Source organism: Humulus lupulus, chromosome 5 (genome assembly GCF_963169125.1).
Source record: "Humulus lupulus chromosome 5, drHumLupu1.1, whole genome shotgun sequence".
In the NCBI taxonomy this organism is placed as follows: domain Eukaryota; kingdom Viridiplantae; phylum Streptophyta; class Magnoliopsida; order Rosales; family Cannabaceae; genus Humulus; species Humulus lupulus.
The window spans coordinates 65,560,304-65,566,681 of record NC_084797.1 but is presented as its reverse complement, the minus strand read 5'-3'; the positions used below and the strand labels follow the sequence as shown (position 1 = coordinate 65,566,681).

The window sequence follows — 6,378 nt, the reverse complement described above, 5'->3', positions numbered from 1 at the left end:
AATAACTATCATCGTTGCTTTTGAATGTCACTATTGACCCCAACGTCGACAGTTAATTCGAGACCAATGCCAACAGTTAAAATGTATTGCTATCTACCCCAATGCCTACAGTTAATTCAAGACGAATGTCGACAGTTAAAATATTTTGCTATTGACCCCAACGCCGACACTTAATTTAAGACCAATGCCGACAATTAAAATGTGTCGCTATTGACCCCAACGCCGACAGTTAATAAAAGTCCAATGCCGACAGTCATAAAATATCGTCAAAATTCAAATAAAAAACTAAAAATATAATTAATGAATAATTTAATTTAAAAAACTAAATTATGTAAATATATATTTATAAAAAGTATCTATTTATTAAAAGCTTTTGCCAAAGTCCAAGTTAATAAAAAAACCAAGAAACATAATTAAAAATAACTAAATTATGTAAATATATTTATAAAAAGATGTATGAATTAACTTTTAAAACATTGCAACAATTTTAACAAAATATTACATTAAAGTATTACAAAGTTTAACAAATGCCATTAATAATGGTTTATTAAAATATGTGGGAAAAAACGTGGACAAAATTTTGGAACAAAACAAAATTAAAGGCGGCAAATGAAATAATAGGCGCCATATGAAATCAATGCACACATTTGTGTTTTTTTAATTATTTCATTTATCAATCTGTCAAACCTATCTACCCTCTCGACTCTCTCTCTAGGTCTCTAACCCTTTTCTCTTGCAGATGTTTGGGTTTTTCGTTCAATTTCTCATTATAATCAAGTCATGTTGGCTAAGCAAGCATGGAGACCCTTCCTCTTTGCTCAGTCGTATTTTAAAAGCCAGATATTTCTATTCCTCTACATTTCTTGATGCAAAGCCTGATCGAAATTCTTCTTATACTTGGAAAAGTTTGATTTGGGGAAAAAACTTACTTAAGCGAGGCTTGATTTGGAAAATTGGGAATTGTACTACTGTTTCCACCTTAATTGATTATTGAGTTTCTAATTTCAGATATCTACTGACTCTTATTCCACTGACTCTAGGCCTGATTCTGATAAAGTTAGTTTTTTTATAACTCCCTCGGGCTCACGGGACATAGATAAGCTTAGGAGTTTTTTTACACCTGATGTTTCTTCAGCTATCAGTTTCAATTCCTCTAGTCAGTTTGAATAAGAATGATGATTTAATTTGGGGACACACTACTTCTGCAGTTTATTCTGTAAAAGCAGGGTACCATTTATCCTTTTCCTGAGCTGCTCTTCCTTCTGTGTCTTCTCTTACTAGAATTAAATCCTGGTAGTTTTTCTTTTGGCATCTAAAAATCTACCTAAAATAAAACACTTCATTTGGAGAGCTATTCATAACTCTCTGCCTACAGGAATGAATTTGATACAAAGAAGAATTATTCATGTTCTCATATGTTTTTACTGTAACACCAATATAGAAAATATCACTCAAGTAATTCGTAAGTGTTCAAAGCAAATTTTGTTTTTGGAAACATACTGAGTTTTATTTATTTCTCTTTAAACAACCTCATATGGATTTGTTTGACTTATTGATAAATGCTTCACAACAGTTTGATACTTCCAAAGACTTTTTTTTTTCAACAAGAAAGTTCAAGTTGCCTTTTCAGGAAATTTCAGTTTAGGCTTTGAATTACATTGAAGAGTACAAAAAGGCTCAGCAAATTTTCCAATTTCAAGATCAAAAGCTGCAGCGGTTACATCCTATTTGGACTCCTCCAGCTAAATGACATTTAAAAGTCAATGTTGATGATGCAATCTCTCAGTCTCGTGGTCGATCTGGTATTAGTGTGGTGGTTCGAAATCATAAAGAATTAGTTATATATAAGAATTAGTATATGTGTTATTATATTGTAATTGAAAAATGAAGGATAATCCTCAAAGTCACAATCACTTTGGTAAAGCTTTCTTATTTATTCATTTCTTGAGCAGCGTAAAGAAGATTTGAAGAAAAATTGATTTGAGATATGGTAGGGCACTTGTTGGACATGTGATTGAAATATGGAACATTAGTTATATTTATCATCACTCTAGCTACAACATATACAACATATAGATCGATGGTGGTGATTCTTCTCCATGCACATAAATATTATAAAGATTGTAGGTATAAATATATGTATATATATTAGTTTTCTGTCAAAAGTGTAATCCATCTTTGCCTTTTGAAAATAGTATAAACTAAGTGATGATGTAGTTTTATATGTATTTTAGGTGGACAAGCTAAGCATTTGACTCAACCCAAGGCTGAGAAGAAAGAGTAAGACGAGCATTTGACTCAACAGTTTGCAAGAGGTATGCCTCTAACTTTTATTTTAATACTATGCAAATGTTAGAGGAGCTTGAATATCTTAAATATTCATCTATAGTGAAGTAGGTTCTGGGATTATTACTGTGTGCTGTGCTGATAACAGAAGGTTGAGAACTTGTGTGTTTGAATTGATATTAGTAGATGGTTGGTTGCTAGCATGGGGAAAATGTTGTTCGATTTTATGTAGACTTGTCTATGATTATCCTATAATTGAATTGTGTTTGTTTGATTGGTTTGATTATAACATATACTTGTATGAAGGTACTTATTGTGTGTTGGCATACACATATAGCATAACCTTTTGTATTTCTTGTTTTATATATGTTAGTTTTCTTCTTGTTCCTTCTTGTCCCTTGTCTAATGTCCTTGGTGAGGTGATTTATAACATTGAGCATCACTTTTGGTTCTTGTGATCACATTTAGGTTCAATAGTATAAAGTGCTATACAAAAGTATGACATTATTAGCATATTGGTTGATAATTCATAATTATATTGGATTCTAAGTTTCATTCTTTTGGACTATATATTGTTTCATAACATTTTGTGCTTGTATAATACATTAATAATAACTTTTGGTTATGGTTGTTATTTTTTTATGTATATTATATTTTAATAAAATTTACTTTTTGTACCTTGATAACAAAATAATGAAAAAATATATTAGAATTACAAAAATATCAATATCATATTAAGTAACTCGGTCTAAATACATGTTTCACTTAATAAGTGAACAACTTTTAAAAAGTAAATTTAGAGAATCAAAGTCATCATGGTAAATTTCTAGCTAAAAGGTGTTGCTAAAATTTGAAAAAACTTTCATGCTTCACTTAAAAAGTGAACAACGAGATCTAAAGATATTATGACGCTTTGTTATTTCTATTTCCTTTGAAATCCTATTGCGGAGCCCAAAAAGTGTATCATGACCTTCCATTTGATTCCTTCTATCTGTGGAAGGGTCAGAAATGAAACAACAACAACATTAAAGCACTATTAGTACTAAATGTCATAATATTAAACAATGTATGACTAATAAACCCAACAAACTTGATCTTATAATATTCCTACAAAAAAAAAAAAAAAGCAAGAAACTATTCTGAATGGTATACAAAAAAAAATCACACAATTATTGAATATAGCATAACAACAACAACATTTTAGTTAAAAGTTTAAGGATACACCAAAAAGAAGGAATAACTAAGTTTCCGCTACAATGGCTTTGACTTGTATTCAAACAACAAAATGATAGTCAAACAACAAAGATAATGCAGTTATATAATGATAATAAATTTGATAAAGAGCTTTGAAAAATATTGATGAGTACTGATTCAAAATAGAACAGAGCTATAGCAATATTGCCAAGCCTTGCCATAACAATAATATTAATAAAGAAAGAGAATGAGATTTTTACTTTCAAAAGATAAAATATATGCACTAAACCTTTTTTTAGCCAATTAATATTAATAATGCTATGCAAAAATTACCTCCTGATTATTACAGACACACCAAATAATATCCTGCAGAAGTCTACACCAATATACACAAACTCTGCAAACAGGACAAAAAACAAAATAATTAAATTGTCAACTATCTGGTGTACTATATTTTCTTTTTTTACTGAAATAGTCTAAAATTAATACCAATTATATGAGATAAGAACAAACAAATCTTATCTAAAGTGTTTATCTAAAAGAGAACTTTATAAAGAAAGATATATAAGGTGTTTCAAATGAGTAAAGATAACTAAATAAGAAGATAGAGTTTCAAAATGTTTTGACAAAAGTACAGTGTCGTACTCTTGACACACATATAAATATATATATATATATTTATATTAGTGAATGATTGTAAGTGCATGCATAATATTTCACCACTTCTTATTTCACAAAAGTTGGTCTCACGAAAAATTAGGATGATGCTTCAGGAAACATAATGACATATACACATATAGATATCTTTTTGGAATAAGAAAATAGTATAAAATGATTCTTTTGTGCACCAAAATATTTAGATGAATACAACATCATTTTTATGAACTCATTTTTCTTTGGACGAATTCAAGCTAAAACATAACATATTTCACACACACACACTCAAATGCAACATCATTTTATAAACTCAATACAAACCCCACCAGCCTCATTGGCAATATTGAAATCCTTCAACACTAGATTTCCCTGGAACATACTTGTACATTAGTCAACATATTATTATACTTCAATGGAAGACCAATCCAATCTCTGATCTGACTTACCTGAATGTAGACATCAAATAGACGCCTTCCAAGACTTTTGAAAGTTGTCATTGGTGAACATTGTCTCAGCTTGACTTATTTGAACATAATCCATACATGTCTTTGTTGCGCTATTATGAATAGTATGCATCAATGATGATAGTGTGCCTGTTAGCCTACATAGCACAATTATAATTTTAGTGACATGTTAACCATAATCCCGTAATGTTGGAGTGTACGTCAACAATTCCACAAAAATATTCCTCAAGTTATAGGCAAATCTAATGAATGTAAAAGAGTTCACATTGTAAGAAAAGTGTTTTATGTTTGCTGTAATATTATATGATATGTATTGTATCAATTACAGGAACACACCTAATTATTAGGTGGAACTTGAGAGGAATACACTACGACATAGTAATAAGTTACTCATCCATAAATCTCACCAAGAAAATACATAAAGAGAAATGAAAATCACTTTCTAAAATATTTGATTATTGACCCATATACATAATTAATACTTATAAAGCTTTATAAGAATAAGAAAGTAAGTCAAATAATGAAAGAGGTAATTTATCAAACACTTTGCAAGCAATTAATCAGAAAGGAGAAACAAAATAACTAAACTACAAATATAGCATCAATTAAGTATATATGATACAATTCAATCTGCATAAACTATAAAGTAAGAAAGCAAAGCATAAATAATAGAGTAAGAAAACAGAGTATAAACAATTTCCACTAAAGTCAAATCACAATAATGCTTAAATCATATTAATACATCTAATTCAAAGTAAAAATTATAAGCTAAATGAAGAGCACAACATACATAAAGAAAAACCGAGCAACGAATTGGAGATTGATACTTAGAATGGCCCAATCTCAATCAATCTCTACGTTCTACATATATACACACAAATACATCAGAGATGGAGATTGATACCTCATACAGCTCGCAAATCCAAAGAGATAGAAAATCTTATGCAGCATATGAGAGAAGAGCTTCATCGGTGCCAGAGTCGCGGGAGAAAGGACGGAGAATTGGAGGAGATATTGTCGTGAAGTGAGAAAAAGATCACCGATGAGAGAGAGAGGGCGGGGGAAGGAGAGAGAGAGAGAGTATCTAGGGCTAAGAGAGAAATAATGGAAAAAAACAAATGGTAGGCCCAATACTCAAAATTATTTAGAACTTAATATGGACATAATATTACCGGCCCAATATGCAATATGAATATCTAAATTAATAGCACTTTTTGAAAAATGTCATTTTTTAGTGGTATATATAGCCTGAAATGTTGTAGTGATATAATTTTATATTTGGTATTCTATGGAATATTTGTGTTGTGTTTACTCTCTTAGTGCTGAAGATTTTGTTTATTATCTTGTTATGTTAATCAACTTTAAGGTATATTTGTATTTTGATGTCAGTGCTTAATTTTTTTTTTAGATTTGTTGATTTTAGTATATATTATGTATATATATTTTTTGTTGGATACTTTGCCTTTGATTTTTTTTATGTTTATTCAGATTTAGACTATATATGTGTACTATTGTAATTATGTTTTTTTTTGTGATTTATTTTTTACATTCATTGATTTTGGTATATATATAAATATGTTTTTGTTGTATATTTCTTTTTGGTATTATTATGGTTAATTATATTTATATATATGTATACTGTAATTCACAACATCATTGGTCTTCCAACCTTCTCAAACCTTGTCGGCATTCTTACAAGGTCAGTTTTTGTTTAATAATCTCTAAGAGGGATTAATCAACTAATTTTACATATTTATATTGTTGGTTCTCTTATTCA

General features: G+C 29.5%; 1 long non-coding RNA gene across 1 annotated transcript; it reads right to left on the bottom strand.

The window, feature by feature from the left end:
• Positions 1 to 2,992: 2,992 nt before the first annotated feature.
• LOC133777411 (uncharacterized) lies at positions 2,993 to 5,655 on the bottom strand. Its single transcript, XR_009868548.1, has 4 exons — positions 5,506 to 5,655; positions 4,584 to 4,738; positions 3,814 to 3,877; positions 2,993 to 3,277 (listed from the first exon to the last, which is right to left on the bottom strand). It is a non-coding gene; the product is annotated as an uncharacterized LOC133777411 (long non-coding RNA).
• Positions 5,656 to 6,378: the final 723 nt, after the last annotated feature.